Source organism: Oreochromis aureus, linkage group 12 (assembly GCF_013358895.1).
Source record: "Oreochromis aureus strain Israel breed Guangdong linkage group 12, ZZ_aureus, whole genome shotgun sequence".
Taxonomy (NCBI): Eukaryota; Metazoa; Chordata; class Actinopteri; order Cichliformes; family Cichlidae; genus Oreochromis; species Oreochromis aureus.
In genome coordinates this window covers 37,939,866-37,966,200 of record NC_052953.1, presented here as the reverse complement: position 1 = coordinate 37,966,200, position 26,335 = coordinate 37,939,866, and the positions used below count along the sequence as shown (strand labels likewise).

Below are 26,335 nucleotides of genomic sequence, written 5' to 3'. Positions count from 1 at the left end.
AATTTCTCATGTTTTTACAACCTTAGTTATTTCAGAGTTGAGCCAAGGACACAGGCTGTTCAACACCCCCCACCAGTTGCTCTATTATTGCTTTGTTTTTGTTCCAGCGATGACCCATCCTGCCCAGGGCAAGGATTCAAGTTTCATCACACACATTCCCTGTTCTGCCCCAGAAACACTGCAAGTCTAAATGTTGTGCATTACAGTTACAGACCTTATACACATCCACCCACATTGTGCTCTGAGTGAATAAATCGATATACATTAGTGAAAACATGCCATGTAATTCTTCCAAGACTCTGTCCATAAGAAGTGGAACAGCAGTGATGACTCTTTTACTAGCCTGACAGAGAGAAACCCCCTTGGAGAAGAGCTGACAAATTACTTCCAGACCAGTTATACTGGAAACACGTTCTACTTTTATTTTTGAGAAGCACACACATATATATCTTCAGATGGTAACAAAGAGAGGGAAGGTAGTTCGAACTCAGGGGATCGCAGTACCAAAAGGCAACATTCCAAACATAGAGGACAGCTACAATTACCTGGGAATCCCACAGGCAACTGGGAACCACGCTAGGAAAGCTGCAACCACCAAGTACCTGCAGAGGGTCAGGCAAGTCCTGAAGAGTCAGCTGAACGGGAAGAACAAGATCCGGGCCATCAACACCTACGCCCTGCCCGTGATCAGGTACCCTGCTGGGATAATAAGCTGGCCAAAGGAAGAGATAGAAGCCACTGACATCAAGAACAGGAAGCTCCTGACCATACATGGAGGGTTTCACCCTGAGGCTGCACACTAAATGGAAGGAAGGAGGCCGGGGACTAGTGAGTGTCAGTATGTACCTATCTGTGAGGTATGTACCACCGGCAGATAGAGGAGGTGGCTGATATCCAGAAATCCTACCAGTGGCTGGACAAAGCTGGACTGAAAGACAGCACAGAGGCACTAATCATGGCAGCACAAGAACAAGCTCTGAGCACAAGATCCATAGAGGCTGGGGTCTATCACACCAGGCAAGACCCCAGGTGCAGGCTGTGTAAAGATGCCCCAGAGACAATCCAGCACATAACAGCAGGGTGCAAGATGCTAGCAGGCAGGGCATACATGGAACGCCATAACCAAGTGGGACCTGAATTTTGTTTACGTCCAACAGTAATGATTGCAATAAGTTTGTTTAGGTTTTGTTTTCAACTTTCAGTTAACAGAGCGAATACTGCAAACTACACTGGTGATAAATACATCCTAACAGCTGCTCTTGGCTGGCATTTATAAAAGCCCACAAACAAGAGTTCAGCTCCACTCTCTGTCACACTGCCACACCCAGCAACAGAGGCCAGCTCTAAAGCCAAACATTAACACCACTCTGCAGCTGAAGGAGTGTTAATTTTTTGCCTCGTCACATACAAGATTTATTTGTTGGATTTATTCACGGTGCACCTAATACACACCTGTTGTCCAGTCCCATTTCCAAAAAATATTGGGATACTGTGGAAGGAGCCAGTATAAACAGAATACCATGATTTCAAGATCATTTAAAGACCATGTTTAACTGAAGCCAGTGTAAAGTTGATTTATCAAATACTGACAATGGAAAGCTCTGCCTTTACAGTCATGGGTACTTCACCTGAGATTTGGGTCAATTTAAAAATAAAGTTTATTTCTGGCATCTGAAATTTTACCAGGGACTTTCAACTTGAGCACAAGGGACAGTGCAAGTAGTCAAACTAAAGTTTCCAACAAAGAATCTATACCACAAGATACCCATACAGGAGAAAGACGGGCTAAATGTGTTTCTGAGTGAAATGAAAATAGCTTTTGAATTTGTCAGAATAATCTCTGTCCTGATTACTACGAAGAACAATAAAAAAAAACATAAATTTCATATTCCGATGGCACAAGGTGAGAGTTGGGCTGACATGGATAATGACTTTGACATCAGAGGTACGTGGCTAAAACAAAACCCAACTGTAATCTAAACAAACCTGATAATGTAGATCCAACAGCCTAGAATCAAAATGAAGGTGGGTAGTAAACGTAGAAGTCTGGCCTGTACTAGAGCAGTGCTGATATTTAGTACATCTGCACTTGTGCAAGCGTGGTATTGCTTGACTTTGGTATGTCAGTGCTGCATAATGTTCATGTAATGGTTTCAGTGCATGCCATCGCATTGTTTTATTCTCAAGCATTCACTTGTCTTGGCTCTTTGTTTACTCTCCAGTTGTAAGATTTTAGGGTGTCTCCAAGATTTTCTTTAGGAATTCTAATGAGGCTCGAGTATTCAGCACCACTTAAGTGTAACTAAATGTCAGCTGCAAAGAGACATTATGGGTGGGCTTTGATCAAAGTGTAGTCTGATGGTTCCATGCAATCCCACACATACTTGCAGCTCAGCACAGAGCGAGCCTCCCCCCATATCCCTCATCAGCCGTGCTGAATTCTGGCAGAGTGTCAGAAGCTGGAATCTGGGCTAATAAAGAATAAGACCATTGTAGTGATGGTCAGCTCTGCTGTTTCTGTCCACTGCCACTATTCCTTGCACCACAGACAGCTGTTGTCTAGAGGCTAATAGCTATGACACATATTTCTCTTGCGTGCACACAATCACACAGGCTTCATTCATTGGACAATAGTGCAGGGAACTTCTGGAAGTGATCTGGGGCATTTCTGAATTATTAATAAACATAATGAGAAATCTTGGAAGGTTAAAGCGTTTTGTGTGAAAGCATTTGTAGGATGAGAAAATGGAGCCTATTATCATCTCTGCCATCAGGGAGGAACCAACATGATGGGGCGTCTGCGTCTCCTGAGTCAACCAGAGGAAACAAAGATGCTATAACTGAACTGTGGGATTATTGTTAGTGCAGTGTATTATATTCAAACCCCCAGCAGTCTCCTTCCTTTTGTCCTTGAGAAGTTTTTTGTTCCACTAGTTGATAGCTGTTCTCATTGCTTTTTTGTTGAAGACTTTTTACACAAGTAAAGATGAATATATTTTTATTATAATAGTTCAGAGAGCTACATTTTCTTAATTTATCAAACCGGGGTCAAGGGGGTCTAAAACCTATCCAAATTGTCATGAATGATGAAAAGACTTTCATCAGGGTAAACAAACTATCCATGGATGAGAATCTTATTTATTAATATTATTTGCTGTAAGTGCACATGAGTGTGTATGCATTATGAGCCCCGAGGTTCACAAAATAGTTTCAAGTTTAAAAAACAGATGTCAGCATGATGCCTAGAATTCACCTCCTGATAATGAAGTTTGGATCATCGACCCTCTCAGACTTTTTCAGACTGTAGAACATAACGTTGTAAGACATACGGGGATTTCACAGTGGGTGACAGGAAATATGTGCAGATAAGGAGACGAACAGGATGATATTACAATTCTTCTCCATTATATGGTTGCCCAAGGTGCTTAGTAAGAGATGACTGGTCAGTTAAGATGAAAAATTACAGAGGGCTTGTTTGCCTCCTAATACTAGCTCTATATTTGAAACCATATCTCTCCCTTTCTTGTATTTTTAAACCTGCATAGCCTTAATTTTTTAGTTAACCCTTAGATTTCCTGGACAAGATATTGTCCTAGGTCTCATTGTCAAGACCTCATTAGGAACCATAACTATTCATTTTCAATGACCGCACTTCTACACGTGTAATATGCAGATCATAACTGATCTCAAAGCAGTGAAAGCAGAGCCACTTATATTTGTGTTGGTCAAACTCATGTGTCTCAGTCTCAGCGTTAGTTTCCTGTTTTATTTTGATAGTCTCCTGACCTGTTTTGCTTCCTTCTTGCTCGTTAACTCACTCTGTTCACCTGTGCCTTACTTTCCCTAGCTATGTCTCTTTCCCTGATTATCTCATGTGTGTTTAAGCCCTCAGTTTAGTTTAATTTCTGTTTCTACTGTTGTTGTGGATTTGCTGCTGCCATTTAAAAAAAGGTCAGTCTTCTCTTCTTCATGTTTGCCTCCAAGTCTGCATGCTTGGGTCTGTTTCCTGCCTCTCCAGGACAAGCAGACAGGCTTGTCCCTTTGGTTTGCATCTGCAGAGAGAGGCGTCATGTGATATATTGCATCTGTTTAACTGAAGTGTACCCAAAAGAAACACTTGAATTAAAGAACACAGAAGTGTTGTTATCTTGTTGGGGTTGTTATCTCAACCCCAGTGAACATTTAATTAAGATATGAAGACTTAGAAAACCAAGTATCTCTGTCATCTTGCTCTATTACTCAAGTTGCCTGTGTGGCAGAGGTGGACTGTTAAGTAATGCACGGTTGGCAATCCCAAGTTCCTTAATTATCCCAATTGTTTAGGAAAGACAGAAAACCTCGAGTTGTTCCCAACAGCAGCTGTGAGAAACTTGCTTGGCTGCTCAGCTGCCACAGATGTGTGTGTGTGTGTGTGTGTGTGTGTGTGTGTGTGTGTGTGTGTGTGTTTATATGAAAATGGTGTAAAGCACTTTTGTTAAAAACAAACCAAAAAATAAAAGAACAATCCTTTTGTTATAAGAAGCTCTTTGGAACATTGTCTGATTATGCTAGGTTACCCGGTTTAACTGGACTTGTTTAATCCATGCTGATTTAGTGGGCTTCCACTTTTGGACCACACCATATAACTGGGCTTTTATTACATTTTTCATGAGAAGGAAGCTGCCGGAGACCTGCCAACACTTCTCCTAGTTTAGGAGCATTATTATTGTGACTGTTTCAGGGTTTCATGTTAGCTAAACATGCTTAACACAAACAATGCAGAGAAGGAACGAGCAGGCAGACTGTCAGATTAGAATAAATAAGGAAATTCAGTGGACTGAAGAGTCTCTGCTTTTAATTGTATGTGGAATGCATCACTGACAGGACTGAAGTGTTAGATTTATATTTGCAGGCTAACAAAAACAAAAACAGCTAAGCACATTTACAGCAAGCTTTCAGTTTTCTTAACATTCATCAGCTTTGTGCTGTGTTTGGTACCAACTGTGCAAAACAGGCAGCTGTCTTTATTTCATATACTCTGAGCCAGGACTATACTCGGTATTTGTTCTTCTCAAATCAATACAGAGATGAAGCCTAAAAAGATTAAGTTTCTCGTTTGACTGATGGTGCAAACAGCCATAATGGTAGAAAACAGAAAAAGACACCTTTCCAGTCAGTTAGCACAAATCACCAAGTCCAGCGGTTCCCAAGTGGCACGTGTTTTACTAATGTAAACCAACCAAAAGTTATGAATGACTAGTAAAATTCACTCTGAGTATATGTGCATACTCATTACTCCTAAAAAAGAGGAATGAAGGAAGCTAAAAGCATACTTTGAAACCAAAGAGCGTTGGATTCGAATAAGGAAACAAGAACATTTATTGGACTGTGTGAAAGTGTCTTTTGCTGATATTTGGTAGTGAAGAGGCAAAAGATTGTGAGTGACATGCAAGGAAGAGGAGCAACTGCTGACATGTTGGGTCAAATAGAGGCTGTTCAGTGCAGATATGCATACAGGAGTGTGCTGAAATTTCAGCGTGTTGCTTAGCATGGCCTCTGCACAGAATGTTTGAAAACCTGGTCAGCTTTAAAGTGCTGAAAATAAACCACACTGAAGAGTGACGCTTTGTAAAAGCATGACATACTTTTGACAGCAAAGATGATGCATTGAGGCCAACTGCTGCTTAAATCAATTTCACCCACAGGTCAAAAGGGAAGAGATCCTGTGTAATCCCCTCTTCGTGGTTGGTTCACACAGACACCAGTGCAGGGGTCCAAATCATGCCTCCAGACCCACAGGGACAAATATTCAGCACAGACGTCAAATTACCATCTGGAAGTGACATAAGACAACTCGGGCTGCTGCCCATGTTGTGAAACATAAGGTGCAATAGGCTATATGTTCATGGTGACTCATGCTTTGCTTACGGGATTATGATGGCTGATGTATCTCCCATCAGCTCTAGAATTCAAATGAAGTACTGTTTTCATTTATTATCATATGTACTCAAGATGCGGTGAATCCAATTAATTTGGAATGTAACCGACACCCTGTAAATGTAGATGGAGTTAGGAAAAACAAAAGTGAGTCATCCCTGCCCTTTTACATGTGGTCTCCTGCACTGATCTAAGAGAACAGAGCGAAAGAAAGCAGCTTGTGGTCATCTTCATGTGGAGGCCTCACAGCCTCCTTAAGCCTTACCTCCTCAGCTCACATGCAAAATCCCAGCTTTAGGGATAAAAGTGAGCTGAAATTTTTTCTCTGGAGACAGGGGACAGGAATGGAGACGGCCAGAATTCCGGCGTAGCTGTGATTTCACCCACTAAGATGATCTTGCCAAGCATATCAGTGAGAGGAATCCAGTTTCTGCATCCTGCCGTTCTCAAAGACAGGAATCATGTGGTGGATCACAGCAGGCTGAATCATAAACAGTCAAATATGAAAGTAGATTTACTGCCAGATGTTGGCAGAGCACACTTCATTTCACTTGTAAAACAGTGAGGAAAGCAGGGTGTGCACAGAAGGTTGAATAATTCCAGGACATTCTTTCTGAGGAATTGTCTGAGTTGTATGCTCAGGAAATTGCAAAGGCTGGATTTCTGAAAACGTAAAAATACTGCTTGTGGAGTTCAGATATCAAACAAATAATCTGTGATTTTATATGGTTTTATATCACCTGATAAATAATACAGGACACAGTTCTTTAGCCTGTAGTCAGCTTACTGTGTCCGGTCTTTCCTCAATAGGAAGGAAAGTTCACAGGAAGTGATGTGTTTTTGTTGCCTGTGTGTGAGCCAGTTTTCTTTCTCACAAAACCATGCTGGAAGTAACTAAAGTCCAGTGGTGCAACTCTGAAGTCTTGTACCCATCTCATAACATGTCTCAAACTGGGTCCACTTGAGACGGATACAGTTTAGAGGAAGCATGGCCATAAGATCATTCATTAGATACAAACATTAGCTTGTTGGAATGCAGCATGTTGTTGCTATAGAAACTGTTACATTGAACATTCCTTGAGTGCTGACTGACTGTCTCTGTTGATTAGTTATACTATCTGTTGTGTTATTAATAAGTAAAGTTTATTTATACCACACCTTTCACAGGCAAGGTCACAAAGTACCATACACCACAAAAAACACAGCACAAAGACCTGCGTGTGCTCTGCAGACTGAAGGGAACAGTTAGAGTAGGTCAGTGAAAGCTCTGAGATGCACTGGGGTGATTTACAATTCAAAACTTTAAAGGGTAACACAAGAATTTTAAAATTGACTCTAAAGCTAACGGGGAGCCAGTCAAAAGATTTTAAAATGAATCGAGATGTGCTATCTCTTCCTAAAATTAGTTAAGACATACAGCTGCACTGTGGAAAGATTTAAAGGTGATTTGTTGAGTCAGGTAAATAAGGAGTTGCACTAGATGAAATGAGAAGAGATAAACGCATTAACAAGTTACACCAATTCCTCATTAGAAATGGCGCACACAAACTTGGCAATGATTCTTAGATTAGGACTGAGTCAGCTTCTTGACATGAGTGTCTAAAGACGGAGAGCTGATAACTTCAGCATAAAGAGAGTTAGACTTTGCACAGCAACTTGGAGAACCAAGGCATTGTTTGATACTTGGGTGTCATTATCTGAAACAGTGATAAGAGGCTGTGTTAGAGTTTAAGATCAAATTAAATTCAAATTAGAATTTAAAAATATTTGACTGCAGTCAAACAGGTAAGTAAAATAACAAGTATGTAAAAACGTGTTAGTTGCAAAGAAAAGGAGAACTGAATGCCATCTGCATACAGGTAAGAACTGAGGTAACATATACAAACTAAACATCGCAGGGTCACTACAAACTCAACAAAGCTGAACTCAGATCTAACCAAATCAGAATGGTATGATTTCCAGCATCTGAAGCCATCAAAATGTCATCAGTAACTCTTGATTGAAGACAATAAGAACAACCCCAGGTTTTTTTTTTCCAGCACTTTAGCCAGGCTGACAAAAAGTCAGAGCCAACCATTCCTTTAACGTTAACTAGTAATGACTTCATGAACTTCTTCACAAATAAAATTTAAACTATTAGAGAAAAAATATACATAACTAGAAAAATTTGCATTTCCTGCGAAAATGCAGTGTGGATGCTGTAATGCTGAAGCTGTCAGCTGAAACTAGCTGAAAAAGCTGAAAAGTTGCAGAAATTGTAAAACCTTTGCAAAAAATTGTAATAACTTTACAGAAGCATAAGAACTTAGCAAAAATGTAATTACTTAGCAGAACTGCAATAACGTAAAGAAAACATAATACTTGGCAGAAATACAATAACATAGCAGAACTTAGCAGCAGAAATTAGAATAAATATTGTAACTTAGCAGAAACAAGATAACTTTTCAGAAATACAGGATTTTAGCAACCATGGTACCAGATTACATAGATACTTTATTTAAACAAAAATACCTAAACATTGCACAAATACTGTGATTTAGGACAAATACTACAACATAGCAGAAATGCTGTAATTCAGCAAATATACTATGCTATGGCACAAATAGAAAGAATATGCTCAAATACTATGATTTTGCTCAAATAATATAATTAAGCAATAACACTAAGATTTAGCAGAAATACTGTATTTAGCACAAATACCGAAAAGTAGCAGAAATACTATAATTTAGCATAATAGTAATAACTTGCACAATTACAAATATGGACATGGTAAATGGCCTGTATTTATATAGCGCTTTTATGGTCCCTAAGGACCCCAAAGTGCTTTACATATCCAGTCATTCACCCATTCACACACTGGTGATGGCAAACTACGTTGTAGCCACAGCCACCCTGGGGCGCACTGACAGAGGTGAGGCTGCTGGACACTGGCGCCACCGGCCCTCTGACCACCACCAGTAGGCACACAATAAGATACACCCATAAAAAGGCTCTCTCTCTCTCTCTCTCTCTCTCTCTGTCACACACACACACACACACACACACACACACACACACACACACACACACAGCAGCAGCAGCAGAAGCAAGTGAACAAATAGGGGCTGTACATACAGTGTTTCCTGTATGTTTCTAGGTAGGTCAAAAAGCCTGGAGCTGCTTAATTTTAATCCACCAATCAGAAAGGCTATGTACTTTTTCCCCCCAAAACAGGTGCACCTGTTTTTACACATGCAGCACAGAGACAGGATTTGTTCAGTCTATTTTTCATAGTGAGGATTCCCCTCAAACAAATGGCTATAATTTCCTAACCGTAGGGACTAGAACAGTCATTCTTACACCGTTTTGTTCAGAAGAGATGGGGGGATCTTAAAGTATTGACAATTTATCATTACAATATGAAGTATTGAAGATATTTGACTTCTAATGCACCATAACTGAGTAGAGGCAAAGCGAAAACTGCCTTGACATGCCCTCAAACAATGCTTTCTAACTCTAAATCTATTTGGAGTATCAATATCATTCTTTCACCGTAAGAGACAGCAGGCTTTGGTGAACAATCATGGAAATTTTCAGGTCTGTGTGGAAATCCATCAAAAAGATATGACGAGAGAAAAAAGTGCCTCATTTCCAGAGTTTGAAATCTGAAGAAATCTGAGCGAGGGATGAATTTCCTACCCTCAAACAAACCCAATTCATGGCCAAATGGTAATAGGTGAGAAAGAAATTCTTGAATTGTGAGCGTCAGGAGTGTCTGAAGATATACTGGGACAAGCCTCATGTCTTAACTTTGCTGCGTTGAGATATGACGATTTGAAAATGCCTCTCATTAGAGAAATCCAGTGGTGATTTTGAACAAGCTCTCCATTGACTTTCTATGCAGTTTTCAGACTTTGTGTTGGTGTGAGGAGATTTGCCAAAATTCTATTATATAGAAATACTGTAATCAGCACATATACTGTAACATTTTAGAAATTCCTCCACTTAGTAGTAATACTATAACATAACACAAATGTTATGATGAGTTGAGCGGCTGGTACTCTGGTGCAGTCAGCACAATCTGGAGCTGAACACTCTTAAAACTGTAGAGATGACAGTGGACTTCAGGAGACATCCTCAACTCTGCCACCCCTCATCATATCAGACAGCCCTGTGTCGACTGTGGAGATCTTCAAGTTGCTGGGTACCACCATCTCCCAGGACCTGAAGTGGGAGACCAATATCAACTCCATCCTCAAAAGACCCAGCAGAGGATGTACTTCCTGAGACAACTGGGGAAGTACAGTCTTCCACAGGAGCTGCTGATCCAGTTCTACACTGCAGTCATTGAGTCTGTCCTGTGCTCCTCCATCACAGTCTGGTATGGTGCAGCCACTAACCAGGACAGGTGCAGACTGCAGCGGACTGTACAGGCAGCAGAAAGGATCATCGGCGCCCCTGCCCTCCATCCAGGATCTGTACCTCTCAACAACCAGGAAACGGGCAGGAAAATCATCACAGACCCCTCACACCCTGGACACAGACTTTTTGATCTGCTGCCCTCTGGCAGACGGTACAGAAGCCTGCAGACCAGGACCACCCGACACAGGAACAGTTTCTTTCCCTCGCCATCTCCCTTCTAAACAGTTGAACTGTCACACTGCTCCCACTGCCAGACTGCAACTGCACCTTATGTACATTCTGTAGTATTCATTCCACCTCATTTCATTTCTGTATTTTATGTATATACGTTTAGATTAGTTATTTATAGTTGGTTTACACAGCTTTGTGTATGTATGTGTGCATGTGTAATGTATATATAGATACGTGTGTGTGTGTGTGTGTGTGTGTGTGTGTGTGTGTGTGTGTGTGATTTACATTGCTGTGCTCGAGAGCCACCATCTACCGGAACGAAATTCCTTGTATTTGTCTGCACATATACTCGGCCAATAAACACGATTCTGATGATTTGGCACAAAACCATGATTTGGCAAAATACTATGATTTAGCAGAAATACTATGATTGAGCAGAAGTACTAAGATGTAGTAAAAGTACTTTGATTTAAGAGAAATCCAATTATGGAGGAGTAATACTTTAAAATGGGAGAAATATTGATACACACACACATTCACAGAGCCTAAAGGGAAGAGTATTTGTGCCATGGAGTGTTAAGAAGAATGTGAGGTCCATATTAGAAAAGCTGGTAAAAAGTTTTCAGAATTGTAATAAATGATGAATATGAATTAGTGGTCTGTGATAGTGTATTAATTTGTAGGGCAAAAACATGTTGTCCAAGGTAGAGTTGAACCCACGACTTTTGGGTTGCAGACCTGTGTCATTACCAGCTGCGCCACTGGGAAAGACAGTGAGCACTTGGGAAACAGGGTGATGAGCAGTCAGAATTAGATCGCGGTGTGAGGCAAAGAGCGCCGTTTTTGAGTTACAAAACGTCGTGTAACTCCAAAACTAGGTGGACTAGGAGCATAATTCTTGTACTGGGTGAATCAGCGGACTTTGGTGTACTTTGACTGCGATTTTCATTACTCTTTGTACATCCGTCGCTGAGATATGACGAGAGAAGAAACTGCAGACCTCAGATATGATTGGCTGGCTGGGAAGCTGGCAGAAATATATAGTAATAGTGTGATTAAGCATAAATACTACATTTAGCAGAAATACTGTATTAAGCACAAATCCTATAAAAAGCAGAAATACTATATTAAGCAATATAAAAATCCTATAAAATGGTATAAAAAGCAAAAATACTGTAATATGATTTGGTAGAAAAACTATAATTAATCAGAAATACTATACTGGGTAGAAATACTATATTTAGCACAAATCTTATAAAATAGCAGAAATAGTATGATTCAGCACAATAGTAATAACTTAAACAGAAAAACTGGAAAAGCAAAATGGACAGCTGAAAAAATGCTGAACATGCTAAGGGTCCTTCAAATGTACTTGTTAAATGAAAAAAAACTGAGCAAAAAAAAGTGTAACAGTCACACAATCAGAAATATGGAAACATATGGAAACACACATGCACAGAGAGACACACACAGGATCAAATTCAGTCAACCAGTCTAAATATATTGAATTTAAATCATACAATAAGATGCTCCCATAAAAACTCTCTCTCGCCTCTCTTTCTCTCTCTCTCACACACACAAACACACACACACACACACACACACACACACACACACACACACACACACACACACACACAGGAGAGAGAAGTAAGTTTCTAGCTCAGTCAAGCAGCCTGGGAGCTGCTGAATTTGAATCCACCAATCAGAGAGCCTGTGCACTTTTTCCCGCCAAAACAGGTGCATGCAGCACAGAGAGACACAGGATTTTTGCAGTCTATTTCTCATAATGACGACTCCCCTCAAACAAATGACCATAATTTCCTAACTATAGGGGCTAGAACGGTCATTCTTACACCGCTTTGTTCAGAAGAGATGGGGAATCTTAAAGTGTTGACAATGTATCATTAAAATATGAATTATTAAAGATATTTGACTTGTAATGCACCATAACTGAGTAGAGCAAAGCAAAACTGCCTTGACTTGCCCTCAAACAACGCTTTCTAACTCTAAATCTATTTGGAGTATCAATATCATTTTTCACCGTAAGAGACAGCAGGCTTTGGTGAACAATCATGGAAATTTTCAGGTCTCTGTGGAAATCCAACAAAAGTTATGACGAGAGAAAAAAAAAGTGGTTCATTTCAGAGTTTGAAATCTGAAGAAATCTGAGCGAAGGACTAATTTCCTACGCTCAAACAAGTGTAACTCATCTCAGAACGGTAATAGGTGAGAAAAAATTCTTGAATTGTGAGCATCAGGAGTGTCTGAAGATATACTGGGACAAGCCTCATGTTTTAACTTCGCTTCGTTAAGGAGATATGACGATTCGAATATGCCTCTCATTACAGAAATCAAGCGGTGATTTTGAACAAACTCTCCATTGACTTTCTATGGAGAGTTTTCAGACTTTGTGTTGCTCTGAGGAGATTTTCCAAAATTCTATAAGTCTCACAACAATGATGGTGACATTTTCGGAAAGCCAGCAAAAATACCTACGTTTTGATGTATAATGTGTGGAAGTTGAGTGAAAATTGAGCAAGTAGCAAGAAGTTGTTCGGACATGAAGAGAAGACTGCGAAACCTACAGTGGCACACTGGAAGCCAAGTGCATAGCAACCATAACAACGCATGTATTTTGTGAAAAATCACAATTTTCCAACTCAAAACTTTAAGAGGCATAAAAATAAAACGGTAAAAGATTTGAAAAATCTGATTTATTCCTGAATAGCCCAATAATTTGAGAACATTTTAAAGTTTGAATGGTTGTTCTACGTGAAAGTAGGAAAAAGTAGTTAAGTTTCAAAACAAGCAAAATTTAGCAGAATTGCAGAAGTTTCCCATTCATTTCAATGGGACAAATTAAAGGAAAAAGTGGAATATTTTAAAAGTATAACAGTAATAAACACCAAAAGATATAGCGATCATTAGCAGAAATAGCAGAATAGTTTAAAATTTGAACGGTGAAAATCGGCTGAAAATTGTGGAAGTAGTTAAGTGCCAAAAAAATAATGAAAAAGTGGCAACTAGAATAATAATAATAAAGTATAAAGAATAAAGAGAAACAGGAACTCAATAGTGTGGATGCTTAAAGCATCCACACAATTATCTGACAGATGTAACATTATCAGTACCATTGATATTCATTTAGACTCTTTTTCTCCAATTGATCTTTCTGAGTTAACTTCAATAATTACTTCCTCCAAACCATCAACGTGTCTTTTAGACCCCATTCCTACAAAACTGCTCAAAGAAGTCCTGCCATTAATTAATGCTTCAATCTTAAATATGATCAACCTATCTCTAATAATCGGCTATGTACCACAGGCCTTCAAGCTGGCTGTAGTTAAACCTTTACTTAAAAAGCCATCTCTAGACCCAGCTGTCTTAGCTAATTATAGGCCAATCTCCAACCTTCCTTTCATATCAAACATCCTTGAAAGAGTAGTTGTCAAACAGCTAACAGATCATCTGCAGAGGAATGGCTTATTTGAAGCGTTTCAGTCAGGTTTCAGAGCTCATCACAGCACAGAAACAGCTTTAGTGAAGGTTACAAATGATCTTCTTATGGCCTCTGACAGTGGACTCATCTCTGTGCTTGTCCTGCTAGACCTCAGTGCAGCGTTCGATACTGTTGACCATAATATCCTATTAGAGCGATTAGAACATGCTGTAGGTATTACAGGTACTGCACTGCAGTGGTTTGTATCATATCTATCTAATAGACTCCAATTTGTACATGTAAATGGAGAGTCCTCTTCACACACTAAGGTCAATTATGGTGTTCCACAGGGTTCAGTGCTAGGACCAATTCTGTTTACATTATACATGCTTCCCTTAGGCAGCATCATTAGAAGACATAGCATAAATTTTCACTGCTATGCAGATGACACGCAGCTCTATCTGTCCATGAAGCCAGGTAACACACATCAATTAGTTAAACTGCAGGAATGTCTTAAAGACATAAAGACCTGGATGGCCGCTAACTTTCTGCTTCTTAATTCAGATAAAACTGAGGTTATTGTACTCGGCCCTGAAAATCTTAGAAATATGGTATCTAAGCAGATTCTTACTCTGGATGGCATTACCTTGGCCTCCAGTAATGCTGTGAGGAACCTTGAGTCATTTTGACCAGGACATGTCCTTCAATGCACATATTAAACAAATATGTAAGACTGCTTTCTTCCATTTGCGCAACATCTCTAAAATTAGAAATATCCTGTCTCAGAGTGATGCTGAAAAACTAGTTCATGCATTTATTACTTCCAGGCTGGACTACTGTAATTCATTATTATCAGGATGTCCTAAAAACTCGCTGAAAAGCCTTCAGCTGATCCAAAATGCTGCAGCAAGGGTACTGACAGGGACTAGAAAGAGAGAGCAGATTTCTCCTGTTTTGGCTTCCCTTCATTGGCTTCCTGTTAAATCCAGAATTCAAAATCCTGCTCCTCACATACAAGGTCTTAAATAATCAGGCCCCATCTTATCTTAATGACCTTGTAGTACCATATCACCCTATTAGAGCACTTTGCTCTCACACTGCAGGCCTACTTGTTGTTCCTAAGATTAGGCTTAAAACGTTCCTTTTTTGCTAAAGCATATCATTAGTGCTGGACCAGGTGACCCTGAATCCTCCCATAGTTATGCTGCAATAGGTGTAGGCTGCTGGGGGATTCCCATGATGCACTGGGTGTTTCTTCTTCAGTCACTATGTGTTAATAGACCTCTCTGCACTGAATCATACTTGTTATTAATCTTTGGCTCTCTTTCACAGCATGTCTTTTGTCCTGTTTTCCTTGTCTCACCCCAGCCGATCGCAGCAGAAAAAGTGAGCAACAACAAAACTAAAACACAAATGAAAACAAGCAACAACAGCAAATAAGAAGGTAAGTGGTAGTTTTCCAGGATCAGCAGTGTTGAACTGGTAACCAGGTGAGTCATTTCCTCTGTGGTGTTTTACAGGGTGTTTTCCAGAAGCTGACCATTCAGGTAGCCAGTGGAGACTTGTGGAAGCTTAGTTGAATCTTTAAAGACTTTGGCAACTTGTTTAACAGCTCATGAGTTAATGATCTTTTCAAAAACAAGCCAACAAACTTGGAGAGAGTTTCTTTGAATCAGTCTTTAAAGGAATGTGTCTTAATACCTTTTTAATCCAAACATAGAACAATTCCACCAGAGCTTATCCTTACATTTTTTCCTTTGTTATCTCAAAGGTATAACAGGTTTAAAGTCCTGCTTTAGCCCACAGTGGGCTGCAGTGACAAGCCTGCAGGCTCCGCTGGCTGCCGGCTACGCCAGAGCAGACCGAGGGCAATTCTTCTAGAAATGTCGAACACGGTTTGCAACCCTGTCACCCTGTGGCTGTATTATTGTACGGTTTTTACCTTACAGGCACCTTGAGGTGACTGTTATTGGGATTTTAGGGGTATATAAATAAAACAGAAAAAATTAAAAGGAGATCGGAACAAAAAGCCAAAAACGTTCACCAGCAAAACAATCCAGAATAAAATCCTATCGTCTTTGGCTGAAATGGTTGCTGGGGAGATAAAACACGTGGTTAGAGAGTGTGCAGTTTTTAGTCATTACAGACGGACTGAGGATGTCAGTAAATTGGACCAAATTTCTTTCATACGTACTATAATGTACATTAGAGTTTCCTGGGGTTTTAAGAAGCACACAGACTGGATGCTGCTGTGTTTACCAGCAGGATTATTAGTTGTTAAGAGGAACATGGGGTGGACTACAGACCTTGCTGGCTAACAGTATGATGGCGCATCTGTAAGTGGGTCACAGTCTGGTGTGCAAGTAAGCAAGCATACAGGAGGTGGCCAAGAATGCTTTCTGTGTTCGCTGTAGTGCCCTGTGCTTAATCCTTACCATAGCAACTACTATAATAGATATACACATTCGTATGTCTATCAGAGATGGCAGCAGGAAATTTTTCGTGGGGACCCAAGAGAAGTGCAGCACCTTAGTGATAATCGTTGCAACATTGTGAATAGTTTGTCTGTTATTTTAATATGTGCTCTAAGACAGCGGTCCCCAACCTTTTTTGCGCCACGGACCGGTTTATGCCCGACAATATTTTCACGGACCGGCCTTTAATTACACTGTAAATATGAGACAAAACTTGAAGTTTTACTTGATCAAATGATGAGAGTACCACTGTAAATGTTACATGCACCTACTCACAAAGCCAATAGAGTTTGCCTAACTTTAAATCATAACTAGGCTATAATTTAAAGTTAACAGCTTGCACAAAACAACAAAACAATGTTGTCATTATAGACATTTGGAACGTGTTACGATGTTTTTAAGTGGACTGTTACTTTAGTATTTCCTGTCTCTTCTGTGGATTGGTATACACCAAGTTATAATTATAACTGGGAAATTACTTCTAAAATCTCACAACAGCAGGATTTTCTGCTGGCTCTTTTAGGTTGTTCCTCTCTGTAGAAACCGTAAAGGAACATTTTAGCCCATATTTCTTTCTGTTCTGAGGAATCTTTGTTTCCCTGTGGTGTTAAAATCCATGTTTGATTGTTCTACCAGTAAGAATCACAACACGTATGTACAATATGGTCTTTCCTGGAAATCTTTAGACTGGTTCAGATTAGAAATGAGAGAGTAAGGTCATGTTAAGATTGTGTGTTTGGTGTTTTGGATAAGAAAAGGTGAAAAGCCCCTGAACATTGTGTTAATATCCCAGCACACAACAAAACAGTAACACAGGAACAGCCAAGAGGCTGTTTCACTAAAAATGAGCTCAAATCTGATCAAAGTAATTTGACTTCCAAATGTGTTAAATGGAAGTCAGGAGGTCAACACGGGGCCAGAATCTTGTTACTTCTCATGTGACGCATCAAAATGTCAATTTCAGGTGTAACCAGTTCATCCATGTTTAGCTGGTCCTGTAACTATGTTGGCTATAAATACTGTTTCCAGCTGCTGTAAATTTGTTCTCATTCAGTGTGGGCTAGGGTTAGGTTTTGTGAATAAATACAGGAGACCTAAAACCTATACGTGTGATCATGTCCTAGGAGTTTGTGTAACAGGTGTTTCCTGTCTTAGATAGGTTTTGAAACCTTTGCTACATGCCTTTACCTCTGCTATCTTTACTGTCTGATGGTTTATTAAGATGTACTTCAAAATTAGCAATTAGCATGCATGTAATACAATTTATTTAATACATCCTCCGCATAAGACCAAGCAGTTCTATGCAGAGGATGTTTGTGAATGTGTTTAAGTTCATAAAGATGGCCACGAAGCATTTCAACAGACAAATAGGCCCTCCTGACATCCAGCACATAGTAAAAAGGTGGTTGATATTAACTGTATGCTTATCTTTTTTATAACAGTATAATTTTACAATATAGCCAGGAAACAAGCTACAGTAAGGTTGGCCAGCTTGCTAGTTGTAGGCAGTGGCCTACAGAAATGCAGGCAGAGACAACCAGAAACAGCTGCATGCCTCTCAGCTCAACAAGCTCTAGCCAAGTATGAGTGTATAGCAGTGGCGTTCTAAACACCACCGCTATAGGGTATGCATCTGGCATCAAGCAAAAAATGAAAGTGGCCAATTTAGTCACTTCGCCAAGTTACCAGGCAAGTTGACATTACCATCCAAGCAAATGTTAGTTTAAATTAGTTAACAGAAGGCAGCCTGAGGTCAGTTTTGATTCATGAATCAAATCATGACGTATACATAACAGATGTATGTAATAACCATAGTGTCTCTCAGTGGTTTGTTCATCCAATTTGAAGTTTGATGTTAGTGTTTTGGCCATTTTAGCTGTTTAAAGTGAGACATAAAAACCATGGACTGTAGTGATGGGAATTCCGGCTCTTTTTAGAGAACTGGCTCTTTTGGCTTGGCTCACTAAAAAGAGCCGGATCTTTCGGCTCCCAACCAGCTCTTTAGGTGGTTTTGTTGCTTTAATTAATTTATTATCAACAACAATATAAAATTATGCACAAAAGAAATTACTAATGTAAATTACTAATGGTTTTACTTATATGTTTACATATAGATATATACGGTGGCCCCTAGAGACAAAGCACGTACAAACTCCAAAACGCGTACAAACTCCAGTGCCTGTGTATTTATACACAGGCACTCATATATATTCAAATAATTTTTAGAAAATGTTCATTTACCTGTTACTACCACACACCAAATCCGGTCGTTGGTACTTCTTGGCTTGTGTAGCAACTTGGTAACAAAAGCTCAACACTGCCCCTAGCATCCTGGAGCACCTCCGTTGTGTTTTGGAGTTTGTGCGTGCTTCTGAGTTTGTGCGTGTTTTGGACTTTTTACGTGTTTTGGAGCTCGTACGTGTTTTGGAGCTTGTACGTGCTTTGTCTCTAGGGGCCACCGTAAATATACTTTTATTTAGTCACTCCACATAAAATGTAATAAATAAATCATATAATACAAAAAACAACAATTTACATTTCCACTTTTAGCTATTTAAATTTTCAGCTTTTTCCTTTTAAACAAATTTAAAGTGAAACAACACAAAACACTGCAAACCACAACACAATTAAATATAAATTAAAATATGCAAAACAAAAAGAAGATGCACATTCTCTGTCATATGGGCCTGCATGAATAAACTTTCTGAATCCTTTATCATCCACAACTGAAAATAGTTGTGGATGATTACTATCCGGTCTTTAAGTGATGACGTGACGAATCTTGTTTCCGGGCCTAAAGTAGTCTGCGTTTAATATGCCTTTTGTGTTGTTAACATGTTTAATGTTTTGTATTTTCTTCTATTTAATCTCAAAAAGCTCCTAAAAACAGTCAGTGATCACTGTTGACCTCCCTCGGCTTTTATTACCACTAATCATTTTAAAGCTCAGTTTTTAAAACCTTACGATGTAGCTACAGCCCAGCCCATGCAGCAGTATATGAATGACTAACCCAATTCATCCTTGTGGATCTGTTGTTCTCCTGGCTGAAGTTTGGTCCGTTTACAGCATCCTGCCATGAGATTACATTTGTTCCTGACCACCGAGAAAACTCACGTTAACTTTTATCAAGTGGAATAAAGTTTGCGTGTTTATATTATGCTAACATAGCTGTGTCGCTAGCGGTCACGTAGCACATCGTTATATACTGCTAGCCAAACTTCAGTAACCCTACAAACATCACTGCTGTTTAGTTTTCTGTCTTCATTTATGTTGGAAGTGATAGCAGAGCTGTACATTTGAATTTGTTTCCAAAATCAGGACATGCTATATTGTATTTAGATGGAAGCTAGCGAGCTAACTTGCTGCTAATTTCTAACTCCGTTAAACGTCATAAATTCCGTTTCGTTTTCATGGATGCCTGGATGTTAAACTCAATTGTTACACCTAGTAAAGCAGAATGCTGATCATTTTATTACAGATGAAAGACTTTAGATAGTTTTTCAACTCTCAGTGATGCCGCAGTGATCATTTGATTTATGGACCTGCAGCTGAGTTTGAGCCTAGACACGGCCAGTGACGTCAGACTTAAAGACCGGATACCTTTCTAATGTGACGTTGTTGTCCCTGGCTCTCTTTCTCTCTCTTTCCCTCCCGCTCTGTTCCTGTGCTACTGCGAGTGTAACTGGACCTGGTCCACCTTCTGAGCTACAGCCATGTTTTACCATAGATTTCCTTATAGCTGCTTCAGACTTCTTTATCCAACGACAGGAACCACCCCCTGCTTCACTTTTCATGTCCGTATTCTGTGTAGTCTAAAGTCTACTAATCAAAACTCTCTGCTAAGTTAACCATAGTTTACCCCCAAAGTTAAGCCATGTTGCTGCTTGGCTAGTAGATTAACTTTTAGTTCTTATCTGCCTTGTGAGAGCTTCTGCTGCTCCAGTTTACCAGCTGAAAACTCCTTTTGTGTCTGACATTTGGTGCTGAGTTAGTTGCACACAGTGGATTCATCGTTTATGGTTGAAAACGGCTGCCTGTTGTTGCAAACTAGGCTTATGAGTGTGATCACACTGAGCCAAAAGCTGCAGGCTGTGAATCCAAAGCAATGAGCTGACCCATATGGAAACGATATATATAAATCTTATAAAGTTTGTATCTGTCTTGTGTGAAACTTGTATGAAAAGCATACAAGAGTGAAAACAGATATAAGATCCCTAGAAAAATTATATAAATGAAACTTGTATGTTTTGGATACTTACTACAACAATATATGAAAGTAATGAGAAAGTGGCCACTTTCATGAGTAAATCATATAAGCCTTATATGATTCACTATATGAAGTAGGCCACATCTTATGCAAATCTTTTATAAGTTTTTACTATTTCTTTTCCATATGGTGAAAGATGCTATCTAGAGCTGGGTGATCATTTTCTTTCATTAAATTTAAACTTTTGATTATATCATTTAATCCATATAAAAATATAGATTATAGTATGTAAAATATATGATAGTGTAAATGTGCATTTTCATATTATAAACATTACCTGTTTACCTTGGATTCTTGTGCTGTTTCAGACATGCAAACACACATTCCTTTGCTGTGGCAATCACTAGATCTCACTTGGCTTATTATCAGAAAACATAAATCTGACTGTCCCTGCAGAACTGACCTCACAATGGGAAATAAATCAAGATTGTTGCCTTTGGATCGTGTGAAGGGTTATTTTCTTAGAACACACAATTTATGTGCAAAAGCATTACTTCTTCTTTTAAAAGCATAACAAAGAATTACATTTTTTTAATTTGAAATTCATCTCTGCGGTCAGAGCACTTTAGGCATTTTGTAACACTCATGATATATGGTTCACACTGGCAAGCACGTGTGAAAATCCTTGCCTGCTACACTCCACCCATGAGTAATGTCTTTCTCCACTAATAAAAACTTTCAATTTTGCAAGATTCGCTGCACTAACAATTGTTTAGCAAAATGTATTAACCAACATATACATAACATAACGGAGACATAATGTCAACAACATACACAAAACATAGATATATTGTTGATGTTTGGTTTGAGATCAGCTACACATAATATACATAGTTTCTTTAATTCAAGTGGTATAATAATAAAATAATTCCCAAACCTGTATAAAGGTTGATAATCTTAATTCCCCAGGCAGTTTATATAGCAAATTTCATCCAGATTGATTGACATCTCTAGGAGGGTTTAAGGAACAGACATACACACATACACTTTCATCATTCGAGTAAGGCTCAGGTTAAATCTGAGAAAAGCCATGATGTTCCTCCTGTATGCAGGATTATCATTGGGCATACATCCATCTCTCTGTGTTGAACAGGTTGGACTTTACGAGCACATTCAGGGCAAAATTTGAACTTTTATACAGAACATGTTAAACTTGAGCAGCTGAACTGGACTGAAATGTAATGAACGTCTTCATGCTCAAACAGTAATTAGTACTTTAAAAATAACACAACCTAGGGTTTCCCAGGAGAATACTGAACTGTAACAAGATGAATAATGTTAATGCTTCAGTCTCAGATTGAAGACGTCACTTTGATGAGTGACAAAATGTTTCTCCCACTGAAAACGTTCAGATGAACAGAATCAACCTTTGGAGATTGACTTACCTGGATGATTGAGCATGCATCAAGACGTACCTGACTGATTTTTATTTAAAGAATGACCTTCAGCCTTACCTCTGTGTTTGAATAAACATCATTAACATTACAGTTTGGTCAGTTCAGAACTTCTTGTACAAGTAGAAACAAAGCACCAGAAGAAAGACCTTGAAACAATTTTAATATTAAATGAATATTAAATTGGCTAGTACTTACATAGTGCTTTTCTATTCTAGCTGACTACTTAAGGCATTTTTTCTATAGCCTCACTTCATTCACAGGGCACTTTATTTTATGCCTTAAGCATTATTTTTTTAATCTCACAGACAGATTCACTTGATTTCATCTGCTTGATCACTTTGAGATTCAGTATCTTACCCAAGAATACTTCTGCAGGGGGAATGGAGGAGCTGAGGGTTGAATCATGTACCGTATTTTCACGACCATAAGGTGCACTTAAAAGTCTTAGATTTTCTTCAAAAAGTACGGCGCGCCCTATAGTGCAGTGCGCCCTGTGTGTTGTAATGAGGACGTAGTAGAGAACACCATGAGAATGCTAAAGGGTGAAGTGTGGGCGTTGACTGTACTGGTATATACATCGCACATAGCTGTATAAAAGAACAGGTATGTGCGTTATGCAGAACATCGTTGTTTTAACAACCCTGAAAATGGCAAAGAGACACGCTTACGAAGCACAGTTTAAACTGAAGGCCATCAGCTACGCGGAGGAACATGGAAATCGAGCAGCGGCGAGAGAATTTAAGATTAACGAATCGATGGTTCGCAAGTGGAGGAAGCTAGAAAACAAGCTCCGGCAGGTCAAGAAAACGCAGCTGAGTTTCCGCGGTCATAAGGTGAGGTGGCCCGAGTTGGAGGAAAGACTCGAGCGGTGGATCATCGAGCAAAGAACGAGTGGGAGAAGCGTTTCGACGGTCACCATTCGGCTAAAAGCAGTTTCACTAGCAGAAGAAATGAAAATTGAACATTTCCAAGGAGGTCCGTCTTGGTGCTTTCGTTTCATGAAACGGTGCCATTTTTCCATCCGGACCAGGACTACGGTAGCGCAGCAACTTCCAGCGGATTATAATGAAAAGCTGGCCATCTTCCGCTCCTACTGCAGCAAACACATCGGCGACAAAAACATCCAGCCCAGCCACATCACAAACATGGACGAGGTCCCGCTCACTTTCGACATCCCGGTGAGTCACACGGGAGCGATACGCACAACAGGGCACGAAAAGTCTTCTTTTACTGTTGTGCTTGGCTGCCATGCTAATGGACAGAAACTGCCGCCTATGGTGATTTTCAAGAGAAAGACTTTGCCTAAAGAGAAGTTTCCAGCAGGAATCATCATTAAGGCAAATGAAAAGGGCTGGATGGATGAGGAAATGATGAAAAAGTGGCTAAGGGAGGTGTATGTAAGGAGACCAGGTGGTTTTTTCCACGCATCACCATCGCTCTTAATCTGTGACTCTATGCGTGCCCATCTCACAGCTGATGTGAAAAAACAAGTGAAACAAATGAACTGTGAGCTTGCTGTCATTCTGGGAGGCCTGACAAAGGAACCGCTGGACATCGGTGTGAACCGCCCGTTCAAAGTTAGGCTGCGAGCGGCGTGGGAGCGATGGATGACCGATGGAGACCACAGTTTCACCAAGAGTGGAAGGCAGCGCCGGGCGAGTTACACCACAATTTGCGAATGGATTGTAGATGCTTGGGCTAACATGTCTGCTGGCTCTGTTGTTCAAACTTTCGCAAAAGCCGGCATCATTTCCGAGGAGCCGCACGGCACGGAAAGTGACTCTGACAGTGAAGAAAGTGAACCTGGAATGTTTGATGGAGATTTAGCACAGCTGTTCAATTCAGACACAGAGGATGAGGACTTCGATGGGTTTGATTGATGACGATTACGAGAATAAAAATGTGAGTACCAAACTAAGTTTTGCTCCCGCTTTATTTTTAAATACGCATACTTGTATGCGCCCTATAATCAGGTGCGCCTTATATGTGTGTTAAATACAGTAACCGCACACATAACTGAGACTGCGCCTTTTAGTACGGTGCGTCTTATGGTCGTGAAAATACGGTATATATGTATTACCCGCTCACCCCTGCAGGCGGTCTTTATCCTCCAAGCTCGGGTCCTCGACCAGAGGTCTGGGAGCTTTGAGGGTCCTGTGCAGTATCTTAGCTGTTCCTTGGACTGCACTCTTCTGGACAGAGATCTCTGATGTTGTTCCTGGGATCTGCTGGAGCCACTCGCCTAGCTTGAGGGTCACTTCACTGAGTGCTCCGATTACCACTGGGACCACTGTTACCTTCACCTTCTCGAGCTCTTCTCTGAGCCCTTGATACTTGTCCAGCTTCTCGTGTTCTTTTTTCCTGATGTTGCTGTCATTCAGAATCACTACGGCTGTCTTTTTCTGCTTGTCCGCCACTAGTATGTCCGGTTGGTTAGCCATCACCATTTTGTCCATCTGTATCTGAAAATCCCACAGGATCTTGGCTCAATCTCCACCACCCTTGGGGGCCTCTCCCATTTTGACCTCAGGACTTCCAGGTTATACTCGGCACAGATGTTCCTGTACACTATGCCAGCCACTTGGTTATGGCGTTCCATGTATGCCCTGCCTGCTATCATTTTGCCCCCTGCTGTTATGTGCTGGATTGTCTCTGGGGCATCTTTACACAGCCTGCACCTGGGGTCTTGCCTGGTGTGATAGACCCCAGCCTCTATGGATCTTGTACTCAGAGCTTGTTCTTGTGCTGCCATGATTAGTGCCTCTGTGCTGTCTTTCAGTCCAGCTTTGTCCAGCCACTGGTAGGATTTCTGGATATCAGCCACCTCCTCTATCTGCCGGTGGTACATACCGTGCAGGGGCCTGTCCTTCTATGATGGGTCCTCCTCTTCCTCCTCTTTCCTTGGTTTCTGCTGCCTGACATATTCACTGAGCACGTGGACAGTCGTGGCCATCTTACTGATGTATTCGTGGATGTTCGTTGTCTCATCCTGGACTGTGGTGCTGACGCTCAACAATCCCTGGCCTCCTTCCTTCCATTTAGCATACAGCCTCAGGGTGCTGGACTTGGGGTGAAACCCTCTATGCATGGTCAGGAGCTTCCTGATCTTGATTATCCCAGGACGGTTCCTGATCACAGGCAGGTGTTGATAGCCCTGCTCTTGTTCTTCCCATTCAGCTGACTCCTCAGCTCCTCTTGGATGTCTACTCTACATCCAGTATTGCTCAGTCTCCAGCCTTGGTGGTGCTGTTCTCATATTGTTCCCCTGCCACTGAGAGTACACCATGGCTGGTTCTGTGAAGAACAGCTGGTTTATCCTCCTGCCTTCTCTGGTATATCTCTTCAAATGGCTGGCCAAGGCTGTGAGTCTCTGCTTGGCAGTTTCCCAGGCCTCAGGTATATACAGCTTGCTGTACTTCTTAGGCACCTCCTTCATTGCACCTTTCTGCAGCTCCGATAGTTGGCTAACCTCCCTCAGTGCTACCTTGATCTTGGCCTCTAGTCTACTTCTCCATGGAATGTACTGCTCCTTGTGGGTGTTCAACTGAATCCTGCTGCTGTAGTGTAGATCAATTGGTTAGTCTCTGTATTGGTCACGGTAGGTATCGCCCGTAGTGCTGCAATCACATCATCTAGGAGATCTTCTGAGGGTACTTCACGTAGTCTTGGTAACTGGCTACGGAGGATCCAAGTTTCAAGCTTTGCCATGATCCTATCTTTCAGGTCAGTTGCTCTCGCACTCAACGATCCTTCTTCCATCGCACTCGTCAATCTCTAGCTGTGAGAGCAGTTCCTCCTTCCGAATGTTGAAACACTGAGCCACTTTTTGTTACGTCCAGCACGGCCAAATTCATCCACCACACCACATCATCACCGGCCATTTTCCAGGCCATTAACCTGCTTCCCCTGCACTGCAGCTACCTTCCACACGGTCAGCCTCCTGACCTGCTCTGTCGCCGCCGCCACCTTCCATGTGGCTGGCATCCTGAAATGTTTTGTCACCTGTGGCAGTGCCGCTTTTCATGCTGTCGGCCCCCTAAACTGTTTCTTCCTGGACTCCTGTGCTGTCAACCTCCAGTCCGGCTCCCTGAACTGTTTGTGAACTGTTCCCTGAGCGCCAGTGTTTTTCGTGAATATTCTGTTTTGGACTATTTCATGAGCTCCACTGCTTCTTGTGGATTTTTTATTTTATTTTGGACTCTAATAATTGTTTAAGTGTCGTTATTTTCCTCTGAGTTGGTGATTCGACCAACCTTTGCTTTAAGCT

At 40.6% G+C, this 26,335-nt stretch overlaps 1 protein-coding gene across 1 annotated transcript in view; it reads left to right on the top strand.

The window, feature by feature from the left end:
* Positions 1-3,832: 3,832 nt before the first annotated feature.
* Positions 3,833-26,335, top strand: part of LOC120443059 — a 51,923-nt gene continuing 29,420 nt past the window's right edge. The window contains exons 1-2 of the mRNA XM_039620751.1: positions 3,833-3,951; positions 15,299-15,374. The gene's annotated coding sequence lies outside the window, so the exon portion shown is untranslated. The remainder of the gene's footprint in view (positions 3,952-15,298; positions 15,375-26,335) is intronic.